The 16709-nt window shown below is 38.9% G+C and overlaps 3 non-coding genes and 2 pseudogenes across 3 annotated transcripts; all 5 read right to left on the bottom strand.

Annotated features, from left to right (window-relative positions):
* Nucleotides 1-4820: 4820 nt before the first annotated feature.
* LOC131708239 (U6 spliceosomal RNA) lies at nucleotides 4821-4927 on the bottom strand. Its single transcript, XR_009311320.1, has one exon. It is a non-coding gene; the product is annotated as a U6 spliceosomal RNA (small nuclear RNA).
* Nucleotides 4928-5920: 993 nt separating this feature from the next.
* On the bottom strand, nucleotides 5921-5983 carry LOC131708146 (U6 spliceosomal RNA; annotated as a pseudogene).
* A 3563-nt stretch (nucleotides 5984-9546) lies between these two features.
* Nucleotides 9547-9653, bottom strand: LOC131708238 (U6 spliceosomal RNA). The gene has a single exon (XR_009311319.1). It is a non-coding gene; the product is annotated as a U6 spliceosomal RNA (small nuclear RNA).
* A 3561-nt stretch (nucleotides 9654-13214) lies between these two features.
* Nucleotides 13215-13321, bottom strand: LOC131708237 (U6 spliceosomal RNA). Its single transcript, XR_009311318.1, has one exon. It is a non-coding gene; the product is annotated as a U6 spliceosomal RNA (small nuclear RNA).
* A 993-nt stretch (nucleotides 13322-14314) lies between these two features.
* On the bottom strand, nucleotides 14315-14379 carry LOC131708199 (U6 spliceosomal RNA; annotated as a pseudogene).
* Between the last annotated feature and the right edge of the window lie 2330 nt (nucleotides 14380-16709).

Genomic DNA, 16709 nt, shown 5'->3' with positions numbered 1-16709 from the left:
GTGTGTGTCTCACTATGTCTTAGTGTGTGTGTCTCACTCTGTGTGTGTGTGTGTCTCACTCTGTGTGTGTGTGTGTGTGGGTGTGTGTGTGTCTCACTCTGTGTGTGTGTGGGTGTGGGTGTGTGTCTCACTCTGTGTGTGCGTGGGTGTGTGGGTGTCTCACTCTGTGTGTGCGTGTGTGTCTCACTCTGTGTGTGCGTGCATGTGTGTCTCACTCTGTGTGTGTGTGTGGGTGTGTGTGTGTCTCACTCTGTGTGTGCGTGGGTGTGGGTGTGTGTCTCACTCTGTGTGTGCGTGTGTGTGTCTCACTCTGTGTGTGCGTGCGTGTGTCTCACTCTGTGTGCGTGCGTGTGTGTCTCACTCTGTGTGTGCGTGGGTGTGGGTGTGTGTCTCACTCTGTGTGTGCGTGGGTGTGTGTGTGTCTCACTCTGTGTGTGCGTGCGTGTGTGTCTCACTCTGTGTGTGCGTGGGTGTGTGTCTCACTCTGTGTGTGCGTGGGTGTGGGTGTGTGTCTCACTCTGTGTGTGCGTGTGTGTGTCTCACTCTGTGTGTGCGTGCGTGTGTCTCACTCTGTGTGCGTGCGTGTGTGTCTCACTCTGTGTGTGCGTGGGTGTGGGTGTGTGTCTCACTCTGTGTGTGTGTGGGTGTGTGTGTGTGTCTCACTCTGTGTGTGCGTGCATGTGTGTCTCACTCTGTGTGTGCGTGGGTGTGTGTCTCACTCTGTGTGTGCGTGTGTGTGTGTGTCTCACTCTGTGTGTGTGTGGGTGTGTGTGTGTGTCTCACTCTGTGTGTGCGTGTGTGTGCGTGTCTCACTCTGTGTGTGCGTGGGGGGTGTGTGTCTCACTCTGTGTGTGCGTGTGTGTGCGTGTCTCACTCTGTGTTTCCGTGGGGGTGTGTGTGTGTCTCACTCTGTGTGTGCGTGGGTGTGTGTGTGTGTCTCACTCTGTGTGTGTGTGTGTGTGTGCGTGTCTCACTCTGTGTGTGCGTGGGTGTGTGTGTGTGTGCATGTGTGTGATTTAGTACATCTGACACATGATTTAGAGAAACGGAATTGCTTTGTGAATAATAACAGTTCCGTGGCACGGCAGTAGAAAGCAAAAGTGTCTTTTCCACGCCCCCACTTCAGATTTGTCCCCCTCCCTCTGTCCAGCTCTCTGGAAGCTGAACTGGATCGCGTCAGATCGGAGCGAGACTCCCTCAACATGCTAATCTTCACTGTATCGTTCCAATTTTAGTATATGTGCTGCCGTAGCAAACACACGGTGCTTACCTGATACGCGCCTCTATGTACAGCGAGTGGCTAAAGAGCGATTGGTGTTGTGGTGTGTCAAGCATAGTCCAATTGTTTCCAATTGCTCTGCGTATATGCATGGTTGTCCACAATCAACACGCAGAGGGTTACAAACTCTGAGGATATCACGTTTGCAGAAAGCGGCTGAATAAAGAAGTCTGCACATCTGCACCTTCAAACCGGCTGGGAAAGATATGCAAATACTGACATGTTACCTATGATGTTGAGCCCTCCGGATTGGCCAGCATACCAAAAGACTTGCAGGTTGACCAGGGTCCCGTTTCGTATCACAGCGCGGAATGCAACTGACACCTCAGAGGAGGGGGCTTAATACTCGGGGCTAGGGTCAGAGTTAGGGTTTAAGAATTGCACTCAATGATTAATAGGAATACAGAACTACACAGTTCTTGCAATTATACCTTTAGACACGATGTAGTGGTCATCTAGTTTAAAAACAGTTACAAGAAATTACTGATGAAACTACCTCAGCTGGAGGCCATTCTTCCAGGAACAGGAGTGAATGATGCCAGGTTATACGGTCAGAGGTAATAATATTAATAATAATAATAATAATAACAGTTTAAACTCACGTTTAATAAAGAAGTGAGCACAGCTATACATCAGAGAGACAGCTGGGAGATATGCAAATTTAACAAGTTTGCTTACTGTCACAAAATCCGTAGGTTCAGATTTCTGTACGTACTCTGTTCCATTTAGCTCAGTATACACTCTTATCTCAGGGGAGACGTTAGGAGGACAGAGATGTTACTACTCCTTGTGGGGTATTTTTATTACGCTCTTGACCCGCAATATATCCAGATGACTAATATAGCACCCAAGAAATTGACAGACTTATGTATTTAAAGTTTGCAGAAGATGGACCACCTTACCCTGTCTGGGATGAGTGTGGTACTCCATTGTAATTACTTAGGAGTTATATAGGTTTTTCGTCCCATTGGAATACATGGGACGCCTCAATTAAATCCAATCATTAATCTGGTGAGACAGCTCTTATCCCTTTTACGAATAATGGTTTTCAAAAGTTCCGGACTAACTTTTCAGAATGAATAGGTGTCATGTACTGAATGAATTCAAAACTTCACATTTGTCCAACTCTATGATCTCATTCCTTGTTTTCCTCCGAGCCCCTCCTTTATCTGAAAAGTTAAGTGAACCAAAGTTCCCAGGATCTTGGTTCATAATATAATATAAAAACACTACTGTTTATATGTGCATGCAAAACACTATTTTTATATGTGTTATATATGAGAGATGTTCTTAATATGTGACATCATCTTCTAATTCATTATATTTTGCTAAATTAAAGGCATGTGTTTCTTTTAACCTCATATTGTTTCATCATTTTGTTAATGAGTCAGTTTTAATTCCATATACCATTGTCTAACAGAGGATTTGACAAAAGATTGTCTCGTGCAGTATTTAAGTCAATTAGTTTCACTAAGTTTAAGTGGTAATAGTTTTCATTAGAATTATTTATCCCTTAAAAGATGCACTAACCAGGCTCTGACCTGTATCTGACTTCTAAATATGCTATTCCAAGCAGTTTTCCAGAGTCTTGTTTTTTCAAGGCCAAAGTCTGTGCAAACACTTTTTTAGATCTATGACCTATCAATGTCTGCTAAGCCATCATTTTTGCATATTATTTCAAGATATATTCTTATCTGTGCTAAACCACTAATTCCATAAACCCTAAATTGCAAATCTACAAGACTTGCAGCTTTGCTAGCGTAGAATGCAATAAGACCCCCTCCTTTCTCTACAGCCTGTTCATCGGGATAAGGAGAGAGGCCCCTTTTAGCAATAGAGCAGTTTCAAAGAACCACATTATAAGGACTCCATCTACCATCATTAGACAATAGTATAGTGGATTAACAACAAGGTACATTATAGTATATTATTACAAACTTAACACAAAAACATAACACAACACCCTTAAAATTCTATAATTCAATGGATATCATAATGTCTAGAGGTCTTGTTGTTCAATAGAAGGAGAAATAAACTGTACCACTTTCCCTTTTAATTAAATCGAATACTGCTTCCAGCTTTTAATCTTCTTATTAATACAGTAAAGTCATGAACAAGCAATAATACTTGTCAGTTTAAATAATATGTTTTCTTATTATAGCAAATACTTAAAACATACTATTAATCTTATGAAATCAAATAATTAGTTTTAGTTTCAAATACCATGCTGTCTAAAAAAAGGTTTTAATCATTTATTTTATTAATTTACAATACCTTTGTGTCTAATTACTAGTCTTTGACCATTATAAACTATAAACAGTGTAAATTATCACTGAACCTTTTTAACTATGAATGTGGCATTTCAAGAAAAACTTAATTATTTTACTTCAGTTTAACAGTTGCTGCTAGAATTTATAATATCACTTTATTTCTTTGGTGAATCCCTCTAAGATTTAAATCCAAATACAGGCCAGTATAACTGCATTCAACTCTTATATTTTTTATAATGACTGAACTAGGCTTGACCCTGTTCTTTGTTCATACAAAATCCAGCTGAGACAGGTTTTTTCTTAAGACCTTGGCTGTTCAGTTTTAATGTTCATTTATTTGTGGTAAAGAATCTCTTTCTTATCTTGTTTGTAGGTGTGATTAACGTTCACTTTTAGCCGGAATGGTGCTTTTTTATTCCGAGATTACTAAGTACTTAATTAAAAACATGTGTAGACTGACCTATTTCATGGAGCAAGAGAGCCACCTGCTGGCGGTACATGGATACTCCCTCTTTATCCTTCCTTCAAAAAACCTCTAACACTTCATTTTTATGTCAAAGTACATTCCATATTTGAAATCGCCTAGGACATGTCCAGCATATCCATGTGTTCCCAGCAGGATTCAGCTTCTGTACCAGGTTTCGCTCTAGTTGTTTCCACAAGAAGTCCCTTGATCCAATGTTTCTCCAGCACAGGTGTGGATTTCCATGGTCTGACTTCATTCCTATAAGATACTTGGACACGTTTAGCTGTACATATTACTTCTATATATTTCCTTTTGTTCACACCGGGTCATTTTGCAAGGTATGCGCTCCATCCAGAATTCTAAAGGAGGTCAAAACTCACTGTGATTCATATTTTTGGGCACTCAATTACTGTTCTTTTCCACATCATCAGTAGCAAACTTAACATAAATGAATCTGAATCAGTTGATGAACCGTGCACTGTAGCTTACTGAGATCCTCCATGCAAAGGAGTCCAATGTTTTACTACATGGAATAACTAGTTCACTGTCACCTGTGACATTACTATACCAGAATCTAAATCATTAACGTGGATTAGGAATAGCAGAGGTCCTAATACTGATCCCTGTGGTACACCACTGGTTACCTCGCTCCATTTTGAGGGTGCTCCTCTAATCAAATTAGGGTTTGGGTTTGGTTTTGGGCTTGGGTTAGGATTGGGGTGCAGGTTCAGCTTCAATGTTTCGGGTTCTACCAGGGTAGTTATTCCAAGGCAGGTACAGTACTATTCCCAACGACAAAAAAGACCAAAATGTGGAACGCTTCACGAATTTGCGTGTCATCCTTGCGCAGGGGCCATGCTAATCTTCTCTGTATCGTTCCAATTTTAGTATATGTGCTGCCGTAGCGAACACACGGTGCTTACCTGATACGCGCCTCTATGTACAGCGAGTGGCTAAAGAGCGATTGGTGTTGTGGTGTGTCAAGCATAGTCCAATTGTTTCCAATTGCTCTGCGTATATGCATGGTTGTCCACAATCAACACGCAGAGGGTTACAAACTCTGAGGATATCACGTTTGCAGAAAGCGGCTGAATAAAGAAGTCTGCACATCTGCACCTTCAAACCGGCTGGGAAAGATATGCAAATACTGACATGTTACCTATGATGTTGAGCCCTCCGGATTGGCCAGCATACCAAAAGACTTGCAGGTTGACCAGGGTCCCGTTTCGTATCACAGCGCGGAATGCAACTGACACCACAGAGGAGGGGGCTTAATACTCGGGGCTAGGGTCAGAGTTAGTGTTTAATAATTGCACTCAATGATTATTAGGAATACAGAACTACACAGTTCTTGCAATTATACCTTTAGACACGATGTAGTGGTCATCTAGTTTAAAAACAGTTACAAGAAATAACTGATGAAACTACCTCAGCTGGAGGCCATTCTTCCAGGAACAGGAGTGAAGGATGCCAGGTTATACGGTCAGAGGTAATAATATTATTAATAATAAGAATAACAGTTTAAACTCACGTTTAATAAAGAAGTGAGCACAGCTATACATCAGAGAGACAGCTGGGAGATATGCAAATACTGACCCGTTACGTAGAAGGTTGACCAGGGTCCCACCCCCTCTGTTGGTGCAGAATGTTACTGCACCTCAGAAGGAGATAGGCTTAATAGCCGGGGTTAGTGTTAAGAACATAAGAGCATAAGAAAGTTTACAAACGAGAGGAGGCCATTCAGCCCATCTTGCTCAATAGGTTGTTAGTAGCTTATTGACCCCAGAATCTCATCATGCAGCTTCTTGAAGGATCCCCGGGTGTCAGCTTCAAAAACATTACTGGGAAGCTGGTCCAGACCCTCCTATTTTCTGTTCTGAATACCCCTTTATCTAATCTCCATTTGGGGCCATGCTAATCTTCTCTGTATCGTTCCAATTTTAGTATATGTGCTGCCGTAGCGAACACACGGTGCTTACCTGATACGCGCCTCTATGTACAGCGAGTGGCTAAAGAGCGATTGGTGTTGTGGTGTGACAAGCATAGTCCAATTGTTTCCAATTGCTCTGCGTATATGCATGGTTGTCCACAATCAACACGCAGAGGGTTACAAACTCTGAGGATATCACGTTTGCAGAAAGCGGCTGAATAAAGAAGTCTGCACATCTGCACCTTCAAACCGGCTGGGAAAGATATGCAAATACTGACATGTTACCTATGATGTTGAGCCCTCCGGATTGGCCAGCATACCAAAAGACTTGCAGGTTGACCAGGGTCCCGTTTCGTATCACAGCGCGGAATGCAACTGACACCTCAGAGGAGGGGGCTTAATACTCGGGGCTAGGGTCAGAGTTAGGGTTTAAGAATTGCACTCAATGATTATTAGGAATACAGAACTACACAGTTCTTGCAATTATACCTTTAGACACGATGTAGTGGTCATCTAGTTTAAAAACAGTTACAAGAAATTACTGATGAAACTACCTCAGCTGGAGGCCATTCTTCCAGGAACAGGAGTGAATGATGCCAGGTTATACGGTCAGAGGTAATAATATTAATAATAATAATAATAATAACAGTTTAAACTCACGTTTAATAAAGAAGTGAGCACAGCTATACATCAGAGAGACAGCTGGGAGATATGCAAATTTAACAAGTTTGCTTACTGTCACAAAATCCGTAGGTTCAGATTTCTGTACGTACTCTGTTCCATTTAGCTCAGTATACACTCTTATCTCAGGGGAGACGTTAGGAGGACAGAGATGTTACTACTCCTTGTGGGGTATTTTTATTACGCTCTTGACCCGCAATATATCCAGATGACTAATATAGCACCCAAGAAATTGACAGACTTATGTATTTAAAGTTTGCAGAAGATGGACCACCTTACCCTGTCTGGGATGAGTGTGGTACTCCATTGTAATTACTTAGGAGTTATATAGGTTTTTCGTCCCATTGGAATACATGGGACGCCTCAATTAAATCCAATCATTAATCTGGTGAGACAGCTCTTATCCCTTTTACGAATAATGGTTTTCAAAAGTTCCGGACTAACTTTTCAGAATGAATAGGTGTCATGTACTGAATGAATTCAAAACTTCACATGTGTCCAACTCTATGATCTCATTCCTTGTTTTCCTCCAAGCCCCTCCTTTATCTGAAAAGTTAAGTGAACCAAAGTTCCCAGGATCTTGGTTTATAATATAATATAAAAACACTACTGTTTATATGTGCATGCAAAACACTATTTTTATATGTGTTATATATGAGAGATGTTCTTAATATGTGACATCATCTTCTAATTCATTATATTTTGCTAAATTAAAGGCATGTGTTTCTTTTAACCTCATATTGTTTCATCATTTTGTTAATGAGTCAGTTTTAATTCCATATACCATTGTCTAACAGAGGATTTGACAAAAGATTGTCTCGTGCAGTATTTAAGTCAATTAGTTTCACTAAGTTTAAGTGGTAATAGTTTTCATTAGAATTATTTATCCCTTAAAAGATGCACTAACCAGGCTCTGACCTGTATCTGACTTCTAAATATGCTATTCCAAGCAGTTTTCCAGAGTCTCTTGTTTTTTCAAGGCCAAAGTCTGTGCAAACACTTTTTTAGATCTATGACCTATCAATGTCTGTTAAGCCATCATTTTTGCATATTATTTCATGATATATTCTTATCTGTGCTAAACCACTAATTCCATAAACCCTAAATTGCAAATCTACAAGACTTGCAGCTTTGCTAGCGTAGAATGCAATAAGACCCCCTCCTTTCTCTACAGCCTGTTCATCGGGATAAGGAGAGAGGCCCCTTTTAGCAATAGAGCAGTTTCAAAGAACCACATTATAAGGACTCCATCTACCATCATTAGACAATAGTATAGTGGATTAACAACAAGGTACATTATAGTATATTATTACAAACTTAACACAAAAACATAACACAACACCCTTAAAATTCTATAATTCAATGGATATCATAATGTCTAGAGGTCTTGTTGTTCAATAGAAGGAGAAATAAACTGTACCACTTTCCCTTTTAATTAAATCGAATACTGCTTCCAGCTTTTAATCTTCTTATTAATACAGTAAAGTCATGAACAAGCAATAATACTTGTCAGTTTAAATAATATGTTTTCTTATTATAGCAAATACTTAAAACATACTATTAATCTTATGAAATCAAATAATTAGTTTTAGTTTCAAATACCATGCTGTCTAATAAAAGGTTTTAATCATTTATTTTATTAATTTACAATACCTTTGTGTCTAATTACTAGTCTTTGACCATTATAAACTATAAACAGTGTAAATTATCACTGAACCTTTTTAACTATGAATTTGGCATTTCAAGAAAAACTTAATTATTTTACTTCAGTTTAACAGTTGCTGCTAGAATTTATAATATCACTTTATTTCTTTGGTGAATCCCTCTAAGATTTAAATCCAAATACAGGCCAGTATAACTGCATTCAACTCTTATATTTTTTATAATGACTGAACTAGGCTTGACCCTGTTCTTTGTTCATACAAAATCCAGCTGAGACAGGTTTTTTCTTAAGACCTTGGCTGTTCAGTTTTAATGTTCATTTATTTGTGGTAAAGAATCTCTTTCTTATCTTGTTTGTAGGTGTGATTAACGTTCACTTTTAGCCGGAATGGTGCTTTTTTATTCCGAGATTACTAAGTACTTAATTAAAAACATGTGTAGACTGACCTATTTCATGGAGCAAGAGAGCCACCTGCTGGCGGTACATGGATACTCCCTCTTTATCCTTCCTTCAAAAAACCTCTAACACTTCATTTTTATGTCAAAGTACATTCCATATTTGAAATCGCCTAGGACATGTCCAGCATATCCATGTGTTCCCAGCAGGATTCAGCTTCTGTACCAGGTTTCGCTCTAGTTGTTTCCACAAGAAGTCCCTTGATCCAATGTTTCTCCAGCACAGGTGTGGATTTCCATGGTCTGACTTCATTCCTATAAGATACTTGGACACGTTTAGCTGTACATATTACTTCTATATATTTCCTTTTGTTCACACCGGGTCATTTTGCAAGGTATGCGCTCCATCCAGAATTCTAAAGGAGGTCAAAACTCACTGTGATTCATATTTTTGGGCACTCAATTACTGTTCTTTTCCACATCATCAGTAGCAAACTTAACATAAATGAATCTGAATCAGTTGATGAACCGTGCACTGTAGCTTACTGAGATCCTCCATGCAAAGGAGTCCAATGTTTTACTACATGGAATAACTAGTTCACTGTCACCTGTGACATTACTATACCAGAATCTAAATCATTAACGTGGATTAGGAATAGCAGAGGTCCTAATACTGATCCCTGTGGTACACCACTGGTTACCTCGCTCCATTTTGAGGGTGCTCCTCTAATCAAATTGGGGTTTGGGTTTGGTTTTGGGCTTGGGTTAGGATTGGGGTTCAGGTTCAGCTTCAATGTTTCGGGTTCTACCAGGGTAGTTATTCCAAGGCAGGTACAGTACTATTCCCAACGACAAAAAAGACCAAAATGTGGAACGCTTCACGAATTTGCGTGTCATCCTTGCGCAGGGGCCATGCTAATCTTCTCTGTATCGTTCCAATTTTAGTATATGTGCTGCCGTAGCGAACACACGGTGCTTACCTGATACGCGCCTCTATGTACAGCGAGTGGCTAAAGAGCGATTGGTGTTGTGGTGTGTCAAGCATAGTCCAATTGTTTCCAATTGCTCTGCGTATATGCATGGTTGTCCACAATCAACACGCAGAGGGTTACAAACTCTGAGGATATCACGTTTGCAGAAAGCGGCTGAATAAAGAAGTCTGCACATCTGCACCTTCAAACCGGCTGGGAAAGATATGCAAATACTGACATGTTACCTATGATGTTGAGCCCTCCGGATTGGCCAGCATACCAAAAGACTTGCAGGTTGACCAGGGTCCCGTTTCGTATCACAGCGCGGAATGCAACTGACACCTCAGAGGAGGGGGCTTAATACTCGGGGCTAGGGTCAGAGTTAGGGTTTAAGAATTGCACTCAATGATTATTAGGAATACATAACTACACAGTTCTTGCAATTATACCTTTAGACACGATGTAGTGGTCATCTAGTTTAAAAACAGTTACAAGAAATTACTGATGAAACTACCTCAGCTGGAGGCCATTCTTCCAGGAACAGGAGTGAATGATGCCAGGTTATACGGTCAGAGGTAATAATATTAATAATAATAATAATAATAACAGTTTAAACTCACGTTTAATAAAGAAGTGAGCACAGCTATACATCAGAGAGACAGCTGGGAGATATGCAAATTTAACAAGTTTGCTTACTGTCACAAAATCCGTAGGTTCAGATTTCTGTATGTACTCTGTTCCATTTAGCTCAGTATACACTCTTATCTCAGGGGAGACGTTAGGAGGACAGAGATGTTACTACTCCTTGTGGGGTATTTTTATTACGCTCTTGACCCGCAATATATCCAGATGACTAATATAGCACCCAAGAAATTGACAGACTTATGTATTTAAAGTTTGCAGAAGATGGACCACCTTACCCTGTCTGGGATGAGTGTGGTACTCCATTGTAATTACTTAGGAGTTATATAGGTTTTTCGTCCCATTGGAATACATGGGACGCCTCAATTAAATCCAATCATTAATCTGGTGAGACAGCTCTTATCCCTTTTACGAATAATGGTTTTCAAAAGTTCCGGACTAACTTTTCAGAATGAATAGGTGTCATGTACTGAATGAATTCAAAACTTCACATTTGTCCAACTCTATGATCTCATTCCTTGTTTTCCTCCGAGCCCCTCCTTTATCTGAAAAGTTAAGTGAACCAAAGTTCCCAGGATCTTGGTTTATAATATAATATAAAAACACTACTGTTTATATGTGCATGCAAAACACTATTTTTATATGTGTTATATATGAGAGATGTTCTTAATATGTGACATCATCTTCTAATTCATTATATTTTGCTAAATTAAAGGCATGTGTTTCTTTTAACCTCATATTGTTTCATCATTTTGTTAATGAGTCAGTTTTAATTCCATATACCATTGTCTAACAGAGGATTTGACAAAAGATTGTCTCGTGCAGTATTTAAGTCAATTAGTTTCACTAAGTTTAAGTGGTAATAGTTTTCATTAGAATTATTTATCCCTTAAAAGATGCACTAACCAGGCTCTGACCTGTATCTGACTTCTAAATATGCTATTCCAAGCAGTTTTCCAGAGTCTTGTTTTTTCAAGGCCAAAGTCTGTGCAAACACTTTTTTAGATCTATGACCTATCAATGTCTGTTAAGCCATCATTTTTGCATATTATTTCAAGATATATTCTTATCTGTGCTAAACCACTAATTCCATAAACCCTAAATTGCAAATCTACAAGACTTGCAGCTTTGCTAGCGTAGAATGCAATAAGACCCCCTCCTTTCTCTACAGCCTGTTCATCGGGATAAGGAGAGAGGCCCCTTTTAGCAATAGAGCAGTTTCAAAGAACCACATTATAAGGACTCCATCTACCATCATTAGACAATAGTATAGTGGATTAACAACAAGGTACATTATAGTATATTATTACAAACTTAACACAAAAACATAACACAACACCCTTAAAATTCTATAATTCAATGGATATCATAATGTCTAGAGGTCTTGTTGTTCAATAGAAGGAGAAATAAACTGTACCACTTTCCCTTTTAATTAAATCGAATACTGCTTCCAGCTTTTAATCTTCTTATTAATACAGTAAAGTCATGAACAAGCAATAATACTTGTCAGTTTAAATAATATGTTTTCTTATTATAGCAAATACTTAAAACATACTATTAATCTTATGAAATCAAATAATTAGTTTTAGTTTCAAATACCATGCTGTCTAAAAAAAGGTTTTAATCATTTATTTTATTAATTTACAATACCTTTGTGTCTAATTACTAGTCTTTGACCATTATAAACTATAAACAGTGTAAATTATCACTGAACCTTTTTAACTATGAATGTGGCATTTCAAGAAAAACTTAATTATTTTACTTCAGTTTAACAGTTGCTGCTAGAATTTATAATATCACTTTATTTCTTTGGTGAATCCCTCTAAGATTTAAATCCAAATACAGGCCAGTATAACTGCATTCAACTCTTATATTTTTTATAATGACTGAACTAGGCTTGACCCTGTTCTTTGTTCATACAAAATCCAGCTGAGACAGGTTTTTTCTTAAGACCTTGGCTGTTCAGTTTTAATGTTCATTTATTTGTGGTAAAGAATCTCTTTCTTATCTTGTTTGTAGGTGTGATTAACGTTCACTTTTAGCCGGAATGGTGCTTTTTTATTCCGAGATTACTAAGTACTTAATTAAAAACATGTGTAGACTGACCTATTTCATGGAGCAAGAGAGCCACCTGCTGGCGGTACATGGATACTCCCTCTTTATCCTTCCTTCAAAAAACCTCTAACACTTCATTTTTATGTCAAAGTACATTCCATATTTGAAATCGCCTAGGACATGTCCAGCATATCCATGTGTTCCCAGCAGGATTCAGCTTCTGTACCAGGTTTCGCTCAAATTGTTTCCACAAGAAGTCCCTTGATCCAATGTTTCTCCAGCACAGGTGTGGATTTCCATGGTCTGACTTCATTCCTATAAGATACTTGGACACGTTTAGCTGTACATATTACTTCTATATATTTCCTTTTGTTCACACCGGGTCATTTTGCAAGGTATGCGCTCCATCCAGAATTCTAAAGGAGGTCAAAACTCACTGTGATTCATATTTTTGGGCACTCAATTACTGTTCTTTTCCACATCATCAGTAGCAAACTTAACATAAATGAATCTGAATCAGTTGATGAACCGTGCACTGTAGCTTACTGAGATCCTCCATGCAAAGGAGTCCAATGTTTTACTACATGGAATAACTAGTTCACTGTCACCTGTGACATTACTATACCAGAATCTAAATCATTAACGTGGATTAGGAATAGCAGAGGTCCTAATACTGATCCCTGTGGTACACCACTGGTTACCTCGCTCCATTTTGAGGGTGCTCCTCTAATCAAATTAGGGTTTGGGTTTGGTTTTGGGCTTGGATAAGGATTGGGGTTCAGGTTCAGCTTCAATGTTTCGGGTTCTACCAGGGTAGTTATTCCAAGGCAGGTACAGTACTATTCCCAACGACAAAAAAGACCAAAATGTGGAACGCTTCACGAATTTGCGTGTCATCCTTGCGCAGGGGCCATGCTAATCTTCTCTGTATCGTTCCAATTTTAGTATATGTGCTGCCGTAGCGAACACACGGTGCTTACCTGATACGCGCCTCTATGTACAGCGAGTGGCTAAAGAGCGATTGGTGTTGTGGTGTGTCAAGCATAGTCCAATTGTTTCCAATTGCTCTGCGTATATGCATGGTTGTCCACAATCAACACGCAGAGGGTTACAAACTCTGAGGATATCACGTTTGCAGAAAGCGGCTGAATAAAGAAGTCTGCACATCTGCACCTTCAAACCGGCTGGGAAAGATATGCAAATACTGACATGTTACCTATGATGTTGAACCCTCCGGATTGGCCAGCATACCAAAAGACTTGCAGGTTGACCAGGGTCCCGTTTCGTATCACAGCGCGGAATGCAACTGACACCTCAGAGGAGGGGGCTTAATACTCGGGGCTAGGGTCAGAGTTAGGGTTTAATAATTGCACTCAATGATTATTAGGAATACAGAACTACACAGTTCTTGCAATTATACCTTTAGACACGATGTAGTGGTCATCTAGTTTAAAAACAGTTACAAGAAATAACTGATGAAACTACCTCAGCTGGAGGCCATTCTTCCAGGAACAGGAGTGAAGGATGCCAGGTTATACGGTCAGAGGTAATAATATTATTAATAATAAGAATAACAGTTTAAACTCACGTTTAATAAAGAAGTGAGCACAGCTATACATCAGAGAGACAGCTGGGAGATATGCAAATACTGACCCGTTACGTAGAAGGTTGACCAGGGTCCCACCCCCTCTGTTGGTGCAGAATGTTACTGCACCTCAGAAGGAGATAGGCTTAATAGCCGGGGTTAGTGTTAAGAACATAAGAACATAAGAAAGTTTACAAACGAGAGGAGGCCATTCAGCCCATCTTGCTCGATAGGTTGTTAGTAGCTTATTGACCCCAGAATCTCATCATGCAGCTTCTTGAAGGATCCCCGGGTGTCAGCTTCAAAAACATTACTGGGAAGCTGGTCCAGACCCTCCTATTTTCTGTTCTGAATACCCCTTTATCTAATCTCCATTTGGGGCCATGCTAATCTTCTCTGTATCGTTCCAATTTTAGTATATGTGCTGCCCTAACGAACGCACGGTGCTTAGCTGATGCGCCTCTATGTGCAGCGAGTGGCTAAAGAGCGATTGGTCTTGTGGTGTGGCAAGCATAGTCCAATTGTTTCCATTTGCTCTGCGTATATGCATGGTTGTCCACAATCAACACGCAGAGGGTTACAAACTCTGAGGATATCACGTTTGCAGAAAGCGGCTGAATAAAGAAGTCTGCACATCTGCACCTTCAAACCGGCTGGGAAAGATATGCAAATACTGACATGTTACCTATGATGTTGAGCCCTCCGGATTGGCCAGCATACCAAAAGACTTGCAGGTTGACCAGGGTCCCGTTTCGTATCACAGCGCGGAATGCAACTGACACCTCAGAGGAGGGGGCTTAATACTCGGGGCTAGGGTCAGAGTTAGGGTTTAAGAATTGCACTCAATGATTATTAGGAATACAGAACTACACAGTTCTTGCAATTATACCTTTAGACACGATGTAGTGGTCATCTAGTTTAAAAACAGTTACAAGAAATTACTGATGAAACTACCTCAGCTGGAGGCCATTCTTCCAGGAACAGGAGTGAATGATGCCAGGTTATACGGTCAGAGGTAATAATATTAATAATAATAATAATAATAACAGTTTAAACTCACGTTTAATAAAGAAGTGAGCACAGCTATACATCAGAGAGACAGCTGGGAGATATGCAAATTTAACAAGTTTGCTTACTGTCACAAAATCCGTAGGTTCAGATTTCTGTACGTACTCTGTTCCATTTAGCTCAGTATACACTCTTATCTCAGGGGAGACGTTAGGAGGACAGAGATGTTACTACTCCTTGTGGGGTATTTTTATTACGCTCTTGACCCGCAATATATCCAGATGACTAATATAGCACCCAAGAAATTGACAGACTTATGTATTTAAAGTTTGCAGAAGATGGACCACCTTACCCTGTCTGGGATGAGTGTGGTACTCCATTGTAATTACTTAGGAGTTATATAGGTTTTTCGTCCCATTGGAATACATGGGACGCCTCAATTAAATCCAATCATTAATCTGGTGAGACAGCTCTTATCCCTTTTACGAATAATGGTTTTCAAAAGTTCCGGACTAACTTTTCAGAATGAATAGGTGTCATGTACTGAATGAATTCAAAACTTCACATTTGTCCAACTCTATGATCTCATTCCTTGTTTTCCTCCGAGCCCCTCCTTTATCTGAAAAGTTAAGTGAACCAAAGTTCCCAGGATCTTGGTTTATAATATAATATAAAAACACTACTGTTTATATGTGCATGCAAAACACTATTTTTATATGTGTTATATATGAGAGATGTTCTTAATATGTGACATCATCTTCTAATTCATTATATTTTGCTAAATTAAAGGCATGTGTTTCTTTTAACCTCATATTGTTTCATCATTTTGTTAATGAGTCAGTTTTAATTCCATATACCATTGTCTAACAGAGGATTTGACAAAAGATTGTCTCGTGCAGTATTTAAGTCAATTAGTTTCACTAAGTTTAAGTGGTAATAGTTTTCATTAGAATTATTTATCCCTTAAAAGATGCACTAACCAGGCTCTGACCTGTATCTGACTTCTAAATATGCTATTCCAAGCAGTTTTCCAGAGTCTTGTTTTTTCAAGGCCAAAGTCTGTGCAAACACTTTTTTAGATCTATGACCTATCAATGTCTGTTAAGCCATCATTTTTGCATATTATTTCAAGATATATTCTTATCTGTGCTAAACCACTAATTCCATAAACCCTAAATTGCAAATCTACAAGACTTGCAGCTTTGCTAGCGTAGAATGCAATAAGACCCCCTCCTTTCTCTACAGCCTGTTCATCGGGATAAGGAGAGAGGCCCCTTTTAGCAATAGAGCAGTTTCAAAGAACCACATTATAAGGACTCCATCTACCATCATTAGACAATAGTATAGTGGATTAACAACAAGGTACATTATAGTATATTATTACAAACTTAACACAAAAACATAACACAACACCCTTAAAATTCTATAATTCAATGGATATCATAATGTCTAGAGGTCTTGTTGTTCAATAGAAGGAGAAATAAACTGTACCACTTTCCCTTTTAATTAAATCGAATACTGCTTCCAGCTTTTAATCTTCTTATTAATACAGTAAAGTCATGAACAAGCAATAATACTTGTCAGTTTAAATAATATGTTTTCTTATTATAGCAAATACTTAAAACATACTATTAATCTTATGAAATCAAATAATTAGTTTTAGTTTCAAATACCATGCTGTCTAAAAAAAGGTTTTAATCATTTATTTTATTAATTTACAATACCTTTGTGTCTAATTACTAGTCTTTGACCATTATAAACTAT

Source organism: Acipenser ruthenus, chromosome 40, assembly GCF_902713425.1.
Source record: "Acipenser ruthenus chromosome 40, fAciRut3.2 maternal haplotype, whole genome shotgun sequence".
Lineage (NCBI taxonomy): Eukaryota > Metazoa > Chordata > Actinopteri > Acipenseriformes > Acipenseridae > Acipenser > Acipenser ruthenus.
Note: the sequence above shows the minus strand (reverse complement) of the source record. Positions and strands in the feature narration are given on the sequence as shown.